The 15,796-nt window shown below is 37.9% G+C and overlaps 1 protein-coding gene across 3 annotated transcripts in view; it reads left to right on the forward strand.

Moving 5' to 3' along the window:
- FSHR (follicle stimulating hormone receptor) overlaps positions 1–15,796 on the forward strand; it is a 199,876-nt gene that overhangs the window by 92,436 nt on the left and 91,644 nt on the right. The window lies entirely within an intron of this gene.

The raw sequence follows: 15,796 nt of genomic DNA on the forward strand, positions 1-15,796 counted from the left end.
GGGCTGCTCCCAGAGTACCTGTGAATGGAATTTTCTAAAACAAAGCCTCTTTTTTTCTGCAGACATCCACTCTCTTTCAGAGATACTTTCTACTATTTATGATTAATTTTTATTTGACATCAGGACTTAACATCTATGCTTAGAGATTCCCTAGACTTCTTGTTTCCAAAGTATGCATGCAGGCAAGTAGTAATTGATATATAAACATTTCAAAGTACTAGGAAAGTTTACTGATTAAGATTTCCTTTGAAAAGAGAAGAATTTTTGTTACTGCAAACATTCAGTTCACATTGGGCTAGTTTAATTTAGAGTTTTTCCAAGACATGGTTTTCTCAAAGTGGGGTGCAGTAGTAAAAGAGCAAATCCTCCAACGCTTAAAGTAATCCTCCCTCCCTTTGAAAGCTCTTGGTACCACCTCCTGGGCATTCAGGGCCAGGGAAATATGTTCTTCTTTTCAGTGAGACAGCCAGGATTCAGGACTTTAGTGCCAGTAAGTATAGCAATGAACAGACAGAGTATATACAGAAGGGAATGAAAGCAAGGCAAGAAAGAAAACCTTTAGTTCATGTGTTTCTTTCTTGAAGCCAATAACTTTATCTTTTTGGTTCTTTTATATCCCTTTAAGAATAGTACTTCCTGAAGTTTGAGGAAGCAAGAAAGGAATCCATTAACAAAAGAATCACAAAGTATAGAAGATGTCATTATGTTCCAGCAATTAAGCCACCTGCTTAAAGGAGGGTGGTCAGAATCAGTGTTAGTTTTAATATAAAATTACTGAAAAACCTTGATTAAAGCATTTTATCTTTCAGGGCCCTGGTTTCCTCATCTGTGTATTAAGAGAGGAGTTTTTAAAAGGGGCTTACGTGATTTCCAATTTCTATCCCCATGTCGGAGGAGAGCCCAATTTAAGACCTGTAATCTTCTGGGTTTACCTCATTGAGGACATTCAACTATCACAGGGATTAGAAGATGGGGACACTACCCTGAACAGAGTTCACCAAGGAAACCAGGGAAACAGTAGAGTTGGAGAGCTTTGTGCTCAAGATATATTCCTGGATGAATTCACCATTCCCTTGCCTGGAGCTAACATAGACTAAATGACTATTGGATATCTCTGTGTCCCTAAATATCACTATAATTAAATAGAATTCTAAAGACAGGCATTTCAGATGTCACAAATAAGCTACTTTAATCAAGTTTAATCCAGCAAGTGTGAATGACCCCTCACTGGGTATTCAGCATCAGGCAAGACCTTCCTGTGGCGATACGAATGGTTGAGCTGAGCTGACATAGCAACAATCCAAGAGATACAGCAGCTGGCTCAGTAACTCAACTTGCCCAGGCACAGCTTGTACATTTTTACCTCGTGTCTTCATTAATCAGCCTGAACTTACACAGTGATATGCCAAAATAAAATTGATCTTATTTTTTTCACCCTTTCTATATCATAAGGCTTCAAAGCATTTTCTAGCAGAGGGCCCAGCACTGAACTCAACGTGAGGAGACTTGGGTATTCCTCAGTCTCCATGCTCACCTTTGTCCATTGTCTCACCTTACACTCTTGGTCACCAAGAAGTTCTCATCTCCTTTCCAGACCTATCTCCTTCACTTGTGTTCTTCCAGTTGTTAATCAGTTTCCTGAACTTAATAAATATTGGTCTTTTCTTCAGTATCTCCCTCTCCACAAATCACAAAGTCCTTTTCATTCATTCTGCACATGTGACCAACTTTCACCTATCCATATTGGAAAGAATAAAAGAAAAGTGTTCTGTATAAATTCCACCTTCCTATTCTGCTACATTTTTCTCTCCTCCCCATCAAGACCATTGTGTTGAAAGAGTTGCCTACATTCACTGCCTCTCTATCCTTTCTTTTCAATCACTTCTTAGCCTGCCCACTCGCTATTTGGCCAAAAATTCTTCAACACTATTAAATTATTCTGTCAAAGATCCCAAAAATACCATAGCTACAAGATCCAACGACTTCTACTTTATCCTCTTCTATTTACCTTATATGTAGTCTTTAAATTCCATTAACCATTAATGTCATTCTTCTCAACGCCCTTTCCCCACTTAACTTCTGGGATACCACACTCTCCTGCCTCCCTATTAACCTCCCAGATTGCTCCATATCCAGTTCTCTTCATCTCTCTTGTTCTTCAACTGCCCTTCAAAAATTTAGGTATTCTAGGGCTCTATTTTTCAGCCATTTTCTTTTCTTATAGCTCCACCCTTGAATGACCAGTTGTCAGATAATGTCTTATTACCAGAGTTCCTAAACTTTCATCTGCAACCTCCACCTCTCTTCTGAGGCCATAATTCTTGTTTTGAATTGGAAAGATGCCTAAACATCTACATCTGAGTGAACTGCAAATACCTGGAATTCAACATATTCAGAACTAGCTTATCTTTATTTTTAAATTTCTCATCTTCCCATATTGCCCAGTGAATCATGTCACCATCTGCCCAGGTTCCCAAACCAGGAAAATCCAGTCTCCCTTGACTCAGGTGCATTCTCTATCCGTTATGCCAAGGTGCTCTTCCAGTCCTACTGACTGCCTCTCAGATGTACTCTGATATCCAGTCTTCTTCTCATTCCTGTTGCTATTAGACCCAAAGCCTCATCATCACTTACATAACCTACTGTATGAAGCTTCCATGCCTATCCCAGCTCCAATCTTCCTGCCACTCTGCTGCCAGACTTGCCCTGTTTAAATTCTCTTGCAGAAGAACTTCTAGGGATCCTCCTCGCTACAGACTTAAGTCATAAGTTCCTGGCACAGAAATCAAAACACTTTATCTCCCACCATATGCACTGTGTACCTTACACTCTCACCAGGTGGAAAAATTTTCTATTTCCCAAGCACATTATTACCAGACATCATATTGCATATTTAGAATGTGGCGGCTTGTTCTTTGGGCACTGTCTGGCACATAAAGGGATCAAAAATAATAGCAGGGGAATTAATCAACAAATAAACAAATGAACAAAATATGCTTTCACACTGCTCTTATGTAGATGTTGTCCCTCTGTCTAAAATTTCACTTCATAAAATCCTGCTTGTTATTCAGGGACCAGATGAAATGCTTACTTTTCTACAGAGCTTTTCCAGAACTTTCCAAGTTCTTCCAAACCATAACCCTGTATTCCTAACAATAACAGCACATTTATCAGATTATACTCAGAATTTACAGTTTCTCTGATCCCTTGATTATTCTTTAAAGCCAAGATCAGAATGTAGAAACTCTGTACTAAAGTACAACACCAAGTCCTGTTGTTTTTACCTCCTTGTTACACGTCTAACCTATCCACCCATCTCTTTCTCCAGCTACCACAATCTTTCCTTGGTATAGTCCATTTGTGCTTTCTTAGTCCATTTGTGCTGCTATAACAAAATACTGCAGACTAGATAATTTACAAGGAACAGAAATTTATTTTCTTACAGTTATGAAGACTTGAAACTCCAAAATCAAGCTTCCAGCATCCGGTGAGGGATTTCTTGCTGAGTCCTCACATGGTGGAAGGTGGAAGGGCAAAAGGGGACAAACATGTCCCTACATGGCAGAAGAGCAGAAGAGAGAGAACCCACTCCCAAAAGCCCTTTTTAATGGCAACACTAATCTATTCATGAGGATGGGGCCCTTGTGGTGTGAACCCTAAACCACTCTCAAAAGGCCACATTTCCCAATGTTGGAGTGGAGATTGAGTTTTAACAGGAAATTTGGGGAGGAAAAAAACATTTAAACCAGAGCACTTGTGTAACTGCAACAGCCTTCAACTTGTGCTGTCCCCATTTACCAGCATGCTCTTCCCTCTCCCTCATCCATTTTCAACATAGAGTAATATTTTCTAAATTCATAACTGATTATTCATCTTCCATATTTGCCCCACCATGCACGTGTGAACACACACACATACACACAAACTCTTCATGCCTTACCATTTTTTCTTTTTGTTCTTGTTCCACAGTTTTTTCTTTATTATTTTTAATTGACACATAATTGTGCATCTTTATAATTGTAACACATAATAATTGTAAAATAATTGAGTATAGTGTACTATTTTGATACATATATACATTGGGTAATGATCAAATCAGGGTAATTAACATATCTCACACCTCATATATTTATCATTTCTTTGTTTTGGAAACATTCAAAATCTGCTCTTTTACATATTTGAAAATACACAGCAAATTGTTGTTAATTATAGTTGCCCTATAGTGCTATAGAACACTAGAACTTATTCCTCCTATTTTGCTGTACTTTTCTATCTATTAACCAATCTTTTGATATCCCCTCTCCCACATAGACTTCCCTGCCTCCAATAACCACTATTCTACTCTCTGCTTCTTTGAGGTCAGACTTTTTTAGCTTCCACATATGAGTGAGAACATGCAGTATTTCCCTTTCTGCACCTAACATTTCACTTAACATAATATCCTCCAAGATTATCTATGTTGCTGTGAATGATAGAATTTTGCTCCCTTTCATCACTAAATAGTATTCCATTGTGAGAGTGTGTCACATACGTATATATATTATATATAATATATATAGCATTTTCTTTATTCATTTCTTTGTGAACATGTAAGTTGATTCCATACCTTGGCTATTTATAGTGCTACAATAAACATCAGAGTGCAAATAGGTCTTTGACATATTTACAGCACTGATGAAGACTTCCTTTGAAAAGAGAAGAATCCTTTGTTATTGCAAAAACTCAGTTCATATTAAGCTGGTTTAATTTAGGGTTTTTCCAAAATATGATTTTCTCAAGCCAGGGTACAGTGGCAGAAGACAGAGCAAATCCTCCCACACTTAAATTAATCCTCCCTCCCTTTGAAAGCTCTTGGTACCACCCTCCTGGGCATTTAGGGCCTCTCCTTGCATTTGAACACATACCCATTAGTAAAATTGCTGGATCATATGGAAGCTCTACTTTTAGTTTTTAGAGGAATCTCATACTCATACTATTTTACATAATGGCTGTACTAACTTCTATTCCCACCAACAGTGTAGAGGAGTTCCCCTATCTCTACATCCTTGCCAGTATTTGTTTATGTTTTTGGTGGGTTTCTGTTGTTGTTTTTTTTACAATAGCCATCCTCACTGGGGTGAGATGAGACCTTATCGTGGCTTTGATTTGCATTTTTCTGATAATTAGTGATGTTGAACATTTTTTTCATATGCCTATTGACCATTTGTATGTCTTCTTTTGGGAGATGTGTGTTTGACCCATATGATCATTTTTAAATTTGATTATTAATTTTGCTGTTGAGTTGTTTGAATTCCTTGTGTATTCTGGATATTAATCCTTTGTTTGATGAGTAGTTTCCAAATATTTTCTCCCATTCTGAAGGTTGGCTCTTCACTCTGTTGTTTCCTTTGCTCTACAGATGCTTTTTAGTTTAACATAATGCCATTTGTCTGTTTTTCCTTTTATTTCCTGTGCTTTTGAGGTCTTCTCCATAAAAATCTTCACACAGATCAGTTTTCTGAAGAATTTCCCAATGTTTTCTTCCAGAAGTTTTATATAGTTTCAGATATTACATTTTAGTCTTTAATCCATTTTGAGTTGACTTTTGTATATGGTGAAATATAGATATCCAGTTTCATTTTCTGCATGTGAATATCCAGTTGTCCCAGCACAACTCATTGAAGAGATTTTCCTTTCCCCAATGAATGTTCATGATGTCTTTGTTGAAAATCAGTTCACCGTAAATATGTAGGTTTATTTCTTTTCTGTACCAACAGCATATGTGTTGGTTTTCATGCCCATAGCACATTGTTTGTATTACTACAGCTTTGTAGTATATTTTTAAGTCCTGTAGTGTGATGCCTTCAGCTTTATTCTTTTTGCTCAGGGTTGCTGAAGATGTATATTCTGCAGCTGTTGGATGAAACATTCTGTAAATGTCTGTTAAGTCCATTTGGTCTGAATTGCAATTTAAATTTAATGTTCATAATGTTGATTTTCTGTCCAGATGATCTCTCCAGTGCTGACAGTGGGGCGTTGAAGTCCCCAGCTATTACTGTGTTAGAGGCTATCTCTTCCTTTAGGATTAATAACATTTGCTTTATACATCTGAGTGCTCCAGGTTTGGAGATATATATATATATTTATATGTAGTTATATATAAATATATATGTATATATATTTATATATATTATAGATATATGTATTTATTTATAGCTATATCTAAATATATATATATTTAGAACCATATCCTCTTGCTGAATTGATCCCTTTATCATTATATAATATCCCTTTTTGTCTCTTTTTACAGTTTTTGACCCATAGTCTCCTTTATCTGATATAATTATAGTAGCTACTCCTGGTCACTTTTGATTTCCTTTTGCTCAGAATCACTTTTATCCAACCCTTCACTTTCAGTTTATATTTGTCTTTGCAGGTCAGGTGTGCTTCATATCAGCAGCATATACTTAGATGTTCACAGCAGCTATGGGGGCAGGGTCCCAGACTTATGGTCTTGCATACCTATTATGGCACCTGGGTCTTGAGGTGCAAGTTTGCTCTCCTTGGCAGGATTAGATGTAGGTTTCCCATGAAGCCAAGATGTGTGACTCTGAGGCACCCCCTAGCAGCTTGGGTTCAAGGTGCCACGTTGTAGTGGTGATTATGCCCCTGAGGAGCAGGGTACAGTACTACCCTGGCCCCTCAGAAGAAGGGGTAATCTGGAGGTATGGGCATGGGGGAGAAGGGTATGGATGCAATTTGAGAAACTGAGCCAAATAGACCCAGTGGCATCTCCCAGGAGATGAGGCACTTTGCAGTAGTGACCATAGACCCTGGAATGGTGGGGCTTAGCAGCATTCTAGACTCTTTGCAGCCATGTGTAGCAACAGCAAGTATCCCAGAATGGCAAAGCACAGATCTAGTTTGGGCCAGGGGGAGTGGGTACATCAATGACTGTACTCCCCAGGGAGAGAGGTATCTCAGAAGCCCAGAATAGGGAACTAGTCTGGCTCCAGGGAAGGAAGGTACTAGAGGTATTTGGCATATAGGGTGGAGTATTTCAGTTCAGCCACTTCTCTCTTGCCTGGGCGGCAGGATACTCTATCAGCTCAGCCTTGGAATATGCAGCTGTTCAGCTTGGCCAGGGCATTGACTTCCCAGGGGCAATGTGCCACTTCAGCTCAGGCCTGTGGGACATGACTGTTCTAGGCAGCCCAGGCCCCATTTCCCTGGAATGCAGAGTGTCATATCAGCTTAGGTACTGGGGTGTGTGACCACCCTGGCTGGTCAAGGCATCATTTCCTGGGATGTAGGGCAGTTTCAACTTAGGCACTGGAGAGGCATGGCTTCTCTGAGTGGTCAAGGTAATGTTTTCCCAGGATACTGAGCTTTTGTTTTTCTTTCCTTTCAATAATACCTAGTGGGATCATATTGTAGTTGTATTTGCTGTGTTTTGAATAACCTTTTTATACTGTTCTCCATAGTGGCTTTACTGTTTATAGTCCCACGAACAATGTGTAAGTGTACCTTTTTCTCTGCATCCTCACCAGTAATTTTTTTTCATTTAATAACCATCCCAACTGGTGTGAGATGATACCTCATTATGGTTTGAGTTGCATTTCTCTGATGATTAGTGATGTGGAGCATTTTTCCATCTATGTGTTTGCCATTTATATGTCTTCTTTTCAGAAATATCTGTTTTATCACTCGCTCATATTTTAATCAAATTTTTTTGGTATTTTTTTGTTTGAGTTTCTTATATATTCTGGATGTTAATGCCCTGTCAAATGAGTACTTGGCAAACATATTCTCCCATTTTGTGGTTGTCTTTTCACTATATAGATTGCTTCATTGGCTCTGCAGCTTTTTGGTTTGATATAATCCCCTTTATTTTTTATTTTGTTTCCTGTGCTTTTGATGTCTTGTTCATAAAATCTTTTCCCAAACCAATGTCCTCAAGCACTTCCTCCATGTTTACTTCTTGCAGTTTTACCATTTTTGGACTTACATTTAGGAATTTAATCCATGTTGAGTTGATTTTTGTATAGAATGAGAGGTGAAAGGGGGCATCTATTAGGTTGATACAAAAGTAACTGCAGTTTTTGCCATTACTTTCAAATGGCAAAAACCAGTTACCTTTGCACCAGCCTAATAGCATCAGTCTTCTACATGTGGATATCCAGTTTTCCCAGCATCATTTAAGAAACTGTCCTTTCTCCAGTGAATGTTCTTGGCATCTTTGTCAAAAATCAGTTGGCTATAGATACGTGCACTAATTTACAGGTTCTCTATTCTGTTCCGTTGGTCTATTTGCCTGTTTTTTTCCCCCAGTACCATGCTGCTTTGGTTACTATAACTTTGTATTATATTTTGAAGTCTGGTAGTTTGATGCTGCCAGCTTTGTTCTTTTTTGATTAGGCTTACTTTGGCTATGCAGGATGTTTTGTGGTTCCAAATTTAAATTTTTTTTCTATTTCTGTGAATGACGGCATTGTTGTTGGCTGTGTTATTTTTTTTTTTTTTTTTAATTTTTAGAGACAAGGTCTTAGTCAGGCAGAAGTGTGATCATGGCTCAGTTATGGCTCACTATAGCCTCAAACTCCTGGACTCAAGCAATATTCCTACCTTAGCCTCCCAAGTAGCTAGTACTACAGGCATGTGCCACCATACTCAGCTATTTTTTTATTTTCTTGCATAGATGGGCATTATGTTGCCCAGGATGCTCTTGAACTCCTGGACTCAAGTTATCATTCTGACCCACTCACCCAAAGTGTTGGAGTTGCAAGTATGGGCCACTGTGCCTAGAACTGCATTGGTATTTTGATAGTAATTGCATTGAATCTTTAGATTGCTTTAGTTAGTAAGGTCATTTTAACAATATTGATTATTCACATCCATGAGCTTGGGGTGTTTTTCCATTGGTTTGTATCCTTTTCAGTTTATCTCATTAGTGTTTTGTGGTTTTCCCTGTAGAGGCCTTTTGCCACCTCAGTTAAATTTATTCCTAGGGTTTTGTTTTGTTTTGTAGTTTTTGTAAATGGAATGGCCTTCTTGATTTTTTTTTTCCGGTAGTTTATTGCTAGTGGATAGAAATGCTACTGATTTTTGTTGGTTGATTTTGTATCTTTCAACTTTGCTGAATTTGTTTAACAGTTCTTAAAGTTTTTTTTTAGGTCGGGGGGAGGGTGTGGAGACAGAGTCTTGCTCTGTCAACAAGCTGGACTGCAGTGGCGTGATCTCTGCTCACTGCAAGCTCTGCCTCCCGGTTCCAGCAATTCCCCTGCCTCAGCCTCTCGAGTAGCTGGGACTACAGGCATGCACCACCATGCCTGGCTAATTTTTTGCATTTTAGTAGAGACAGGGTTTCACCGTGTTGGCCAAGATGTTCTCAATATCCTGACCTCATGATCCACCTGCCTCAGCCTCCCAATGTGCTGGGATTATGGGCACGAGCTACTGCACCTGGCCAGTTTTTCTATATATAATATGTCATTTAAAAACATGGACAGTTTGACTTCCTCTTTTCAAATTTGGACGCCCTTCATTTCCTCCTCTTGCCTAATTGCTCTGGTTTGAACTTTCAATACTATGTTATGTAATAGTGGTGATGGTGGGAATTATTGTAACATTCCAGTTCTTGCGAAAAAGCTTTCAGCTTTTCCTCAATCCAGATATTAGCTGAAGGTTTGTCATATATGGCCTTTATTGCGTTGAGGTACTTTCCTTCTATACCTAATTTATTGAGAGTTTTTATCATGAAGGCATGTTGAATTTTACCAAATGTTGTTTCTATATTTATTGACATGCTCATATGAATTTTGTCCTTCATTCTGTTGCTTTAATGTATCATGTTTACTAATTTGCATATGTTAAAACATTCTTGCTTTTCTCAGATAAATCCCACTTAATTCTCATGTATTATCTCTTTGATGTCTTATTGGTTTTGGATTGCTAGTATTTTGTTGTGGATTTCTGCATCTATCTTCATCAGGGATATTGGCCTATGTTTTCTTTTTTTTGCTATGTCCTTGTCTGGTATCTGAGCAATGCTGGCCTATGAGAATGAGTTCGAAAGAGTTCCTTCTGCTTCTATTTTTAGAATAGTTTGAGAAGAATTGGTATTTAATTATTTTTCAAAGGTTCTGTAGAATTCAGCAGTGAAGCCCTCTGGTCCTGGGCTTTTCTTTGTTGGGAGATTTTCAATTACCTGTTCAAACTTGCCACTTATTATTGGTCTATTCAGATTTTCTATTTATTCTTGGTTCAGTCTTGGTGGGTTGTATTTGTCTAGGACTTTATCGAGGTTTTCATATTTATTGGTGTATACTTGTTCATAGCAATCTTTAATGATCTTTTGTATTTTTTTAGTAACCATTGTAATGTTGCTACTACTGCTACTGTCATTGTGTATGTTTCTCATTTCTGATTTTATTTATTTGGGTATTCTCCCTTCTTTTCTTAGTCTAGCTAAGGGTTTGTTCATTTGGCTTATCATTTCAGAAAAGCAACTTTTTATTTCATTGATCTCTTGTGTTATTATTTTAGTGTTAATTTCATTTATTTCTGCTCTGATATTTATTATTTTTCTCTTTTACTAATTTTTGGTTTGGTTTGTTTTTCCTTTTTTAGTTCCTTGAGCTGCACTGTTAATTGGTTTATTTGAGGCCGGGAAATCTTTCTTGTTTTTTCATATAGGGGTTTACTGATATAAACTTGCCTCTTAATTCTGCTTTTGCTCTGTCCCATAGGTTTTGGTATTTTGTGTTTTCATTTTCATTTAAGAAAGATTTAAATTTTATTCTTAATTTCATCTTTACCCATTGATTATTCAGAAATGTGCTGTTTAATTTCCATGCAGTGTATGCTTTCAAATGTTTCTCTTGTTATTGATTTCTAAGTTTATTCCATTGTGGTATTATAAGGTACTTGATATAATTTTGATATTTTTTAAAATTTTTTGAGACTTGTTTATTGTCCTAACAGAAACAATATGGCCAATTCTGAAAAGTATTTCATTTCCTGATGATGACAATTTGTATCCTGCAGCTGGTGGATAAAATGTTCTGTAGGTGTCTGGTCTGTGGAGCAGTTCAAATCCAATGTTTCTTTGTTGATTTTCACTCTAAACAATCTGTCCAATGCTGAGAGTAGGGTGTTGAAATCTCCAACTACTAATGTATTGTGGTCTATCTCTCCCTTTAGGCCTAATAATATTTGCTTTTTATATCTGTGTGCTCTGATGTTGGATATATATATATATATATATATATATATTCCAATTGTAATAATTTCTTTCTGAATTGATCCCTTTATTATTTCATAATGTTAATTTGTGTCTCTTTTTACATTTTTTAACTTAAGTCTGTTTTTCTGATGTGAGTATAGCTATTCCTGCTCACTTTAGGGTTTTGTTTATACAGATTATCTTTTTTCAATCCCTTCACTTTCAGTCTGTGTCTTTACAGGTAAAGTAAGTTTCTTGTAGGCAGCATATATTTGGGTCTTTTAAAAAATCTATTTCACCAGTCTATATGTTTCAAATGGGAAATTTAATCTATTTACATTCAAGATTATTATTAATAGGTGAGGACTTACTCTTGCAATTACTTGTTTTCTGCTTGTTTTGTATGTCCTTTGTTTCTTACTTCCTCTCTTATTTTAAATTATTGCAATTAGGTGGCTTTCTGTAGTGATAGACTTGATTCCTTTCTCTTTGTCCTTTGTGTATCAAGTCTAACAGTGAGTTTCAGAGTTTTGCATGCTGTCCTGATGTTGGTTTCAGTCTTCTTACTACCAGATGTAATACTCCTTTGAGCATTTCTTGTTTGGCAGGTCTAGTTGTGATCAATTCCCTTATTTTTTTCTTGTCCATGAAATATTTTATTTATCCTTCATTTCTGAAATGTAGCTTTGCTGGGTATAGTATTCTTGTCTTGCAGCTTTTTTCTTTTAGTACTTTCAATATATCATCCTATTCTCCCTGGCCTGTAATGCTTGTGCTAAGAAATCTACTCTTCATCCAATGTGGATTTTTTAATATGTGACTTCAGGCTTTTCTCTTCCTGTTTTTAGAAGTTTGTCTTTTTCTTTGACATTTGACTATTTGACTGTAATGTGCCTTGGAAATAACTTTTGGGGTTGATTCTATTTGGGTTTTTTTTTTTTTTTTTTTTTTTTTTTTTGAGCTTCCTGGATCTGGATGTTCATCTCTCTCCCAAGACTTGGGAAATTTTCAGCTATTAGTTTATTAAATATGCTTTCCATGCCTTTTCCTTTCTCTTCTCCTCCTGAAATTCCTATAATATAAATATTTATTTGGTTAACTATGCCTCATAAATTCTGTAGACTTTCTTCATCATTTTTTATCATCTATTTATTGTGCCTGTGTTCTTTCAAAAGACCTGCCTTCAAGTTCAGGTATTTTTTCTTCTGTTTGGTCAATCTGTTGTTGAAGCTCTCAGCTAGTTCCTTTTATATTTTATTAATTGACTTTTTAAGCTGTAGGATTTCTGTTTGGCTCTTTTTTTGTGATATCTCTTTGCCACATTTCTCATTCAAGTTATGAGTTGTTTTCCTGATTTGATTAAATTGTCTATCTGTATTCTCTTGTATCTCACTGAGTTTCCTTAATTATTATTTTCAATTCTTTTTCTGACATTTTATATATTTCTTTATAATTAGGGTCTGTGACTGGAGAGTCACTGTGTTCCTTTAAGGTGTCATGTTCCCTTGCTTTTTCATCTTTGATGTATCCCTACATTGATTTTTATGAATCTGATCAAACAGTCACCTGTTCCAATTTTATGAAGTAGGTTTTATAAGAAAAGACATTCATTTGGATGAGTCTTGGGGTGTTGCTTTGGTGAGGTGCTTTGACTTTGGTTCTAGGTGGATACAATAGTGTAGTATCTGTGTCATTTCTTTTTCTGTAATCCGTGTTAGTAATGTTTGCGAGTGTCTCAGCAGCCAAAGCTGAGAGAGTCTGCAGTTGTGCTGTGGCTTTACTAGGGGTGGGCTTGCTAGACTGTTTGTCAGGTCACAGGTACATGTGTGTACATAGTGGGTTGGCCAACTCAGGGTCTGGCTCACTGGAGTTGGGGCCATGTGGCTGTTACTCTGATCAGAGAGGCATGGGTGAATGGTTGCTCCACTGGCTTGAGAGCATGTCTACCTGGGGCTATCTCTCAGGCCCAGATGTAGGCACATAGCTACTTGGCTGGCCTGGGGGTATGTCTGCTTGGGGTGGCCCACGGGGATGTTTTGCAGGCCTTGAACATGGTTGGATGGCCTACTGGCTGATGTGGGTTCATGTGTCTTCTTTGGGTGGATTCTGGGGCTGTTTCTTAGATTCAGGAAGTGGGTGCAAGGCTGCTTAGCCAGCTTGCAGGCATGTCTGCCAGCAGCAACCTCTGGGCTATTTCTTAGGCCAAGACATGGGCACACAGCTAGTAGGTTGGCCTGGGGGCATACCTGCTGGGGTCCACCCACAGCTACATTCATCACCTTTTTCATCCTCCCAGTCACACAGGAGATAGGTAACATCATTAGTGCTATGTTATAGATAAGAAAACAGGCTTAAATATATCAAATTCTCTGTCCAAGGTAACACAATGGGTAAGCAATAGAAAAAGATATTGCAGAATAGAATGTACCTCACTTACATGGAACTAGACTAGTCTGTGCAGATGCTGAGTTCACACATCTTTATTTTCTTCTCTCTTTAGATCTGTCTCTATGTTGTACAAGTGTTTCAACTTCTCTAATCCTCATCTCCCTAATCTGGAAAATGTTAATACTAAGGTCTATGTCATAGAGTTGTCAAGGCCCTCAATTCTCAATCTCAATATCTGGCACAACATGGGCATTTGATGAGTTTATTTCTTACTCCCATCCTCTTGTTAAAATGATTGGGAAAAAATTCCCCAACCCTTGCTGATGATTCTTCCTCATTTATTATTAGCCCAGTTTAACCCAGCCTCCTCTACTTCTATCAGAAGTCAACAGGGAAAGGACTGTTTTTTGTTTGTTTGTTTTTTAAGAACCAGGAATAGAAGTTTCTCCATTAGAAATGAAATGGCCACTGTTCATGCCTTAGCTTTTATCAGCATCGCCATCTCAAACCTCCCTATTCTTCATTGCTTTGAGCCTTTGTGGGGGAGAAAAGAAATCATTAAACTCTCTGCAACGTGAAGTGGCTTTGCAAAGTGCACTGTAAACTGTTTACATTGTCTTTAATTACTGTGGAGCCATATGTCAGCTTGGTATAAAGTGTGAAGATTACATTGAATAGGGTGGGGGGAGTAGGTGACAATGTGGTGATTTATGGTAACCAGAAAAATTATGTATGGAAATGAGTTCAATTTAAAAACACATCTATGTGTTATTATAACACTGGAGGTGGGGGGAAAGCTATTTTATAACAAAATATCTTTGGAAATAGGAGCATGATGAATATGTAAATGAGACCAATCAACATCAGCTGAGATATGGTATATGCAGATGAGGCGGCAATAAGCCAAAATGTGAAATAGCTCCCAAACCATAAATATGAACCACATAAAATTCATTTGAAATATTCATGATAACATAAGGACAAAAAATATAATCAAGTGATTTATTTGCATATAGAAATGAGAACACTAGTCTGACACTCCAGCCTCCACCCCCAGATCACTGAGGAAAAAAAGTTAACTTAACAGAGGGACTTTTAGAGAAAGAGATTTATCGAATAAGAATTGTTGCAAGCACATTAAAAAAGTTGAGGATCCTCCCAATTCTCAGTTCTTCAGGCTCACTCAGCACAGATAAAAGGAAAGGAAGTAAATCAGGTAACTAAAACTGTAACTACAACAGTGCTAGAAAATTTGGGTTCCACTCAGCTTTGCCCTTCAGAGCACTTCCTTGTTACATGACTTAAGTTCCTTCCTAACCCAACCCTCTGTGATTCTGAGAGTTAATGGTCAAAGCAGCCTTGAGTCCCATTTACTCAAAGCAAAAAGGAGAGGCTGATGATTCTACTGACTCCTGGTGAAAAATGAATGGCCAGTGTTAGACTGGTTAGATCTCTGAATGGGAAGAGGAGATTTGAGTTCCTGGGAATAACAAGGAAATGACGTTGAGTGGTTCTCTTCTTAGATTGCACTTTAGAATCCCCTGGAGAACTTTAAAAATAATGTACACACCCAAATATCACTTCCCGAGATTTTTATTCCATTTGTCCAGGGTGAGGTCTAAGCATTAATCATTTTTTAAAGCTCCCTTGATGATTCTAATGTACATCTAGAGTTGAAAGCCACCAAGATAGATGATAGGTAAATCAGAATCCAATTTGTACAAATAACATTCATGAGCATGTAAAGTATACCTACATGTTGCAGCTAGAGAAGAATAAAACAAAGAGGAGGTTGGCAGGACATAAGATCAAGGAGGAAGCTGGGAGTGAGGACATATAGTACCTGATAGAACATGGGGACATAGAGGTGGAGCCAAGATGGCCGAATAGGAACAGCTCCGGTCTACAGCTCCCAGCCTGAGCGACACAGAAGATGGGTGATTTCTGCATTTCCGTTGGAGCTTTGAAGAGAGTAGTGGTTCTCCCAGCATGCAGCTGGAGATCTGAGAACGGACAGACTGCCTCCTAAAGTGGGTCCCTGATGCCTGAGCAGCCTAACTGGGAGGCATCCCCCAGTAGGGACAGACTGACACCTCACTCGGCTGGGTACTCCTCTGAGACAAAACTTCCAGAGGAACTATCAGACAGCTGAGTTTGTGGTCTCACGAAAATCCGCTGTTCTGCAGCCACTACTGCTGACACCTA

This window comes from Symphalangus syndactylus, chromosome 14 (genome assembly GCF_028878055.3).
Source record: "Symphalangus syndactylus isolate Jambi chromosome 14, NHGRI_mSymSyn1-v2.1_pri, whole genome shotgun sequence".
In the NCBI taxonomy this organism is placed as follows: Eukaryota; Metazoa; Chordata; class Mammalia; order Primates; family Hylobatidae; genus Symphalangus; species Symphalangus syndactylus.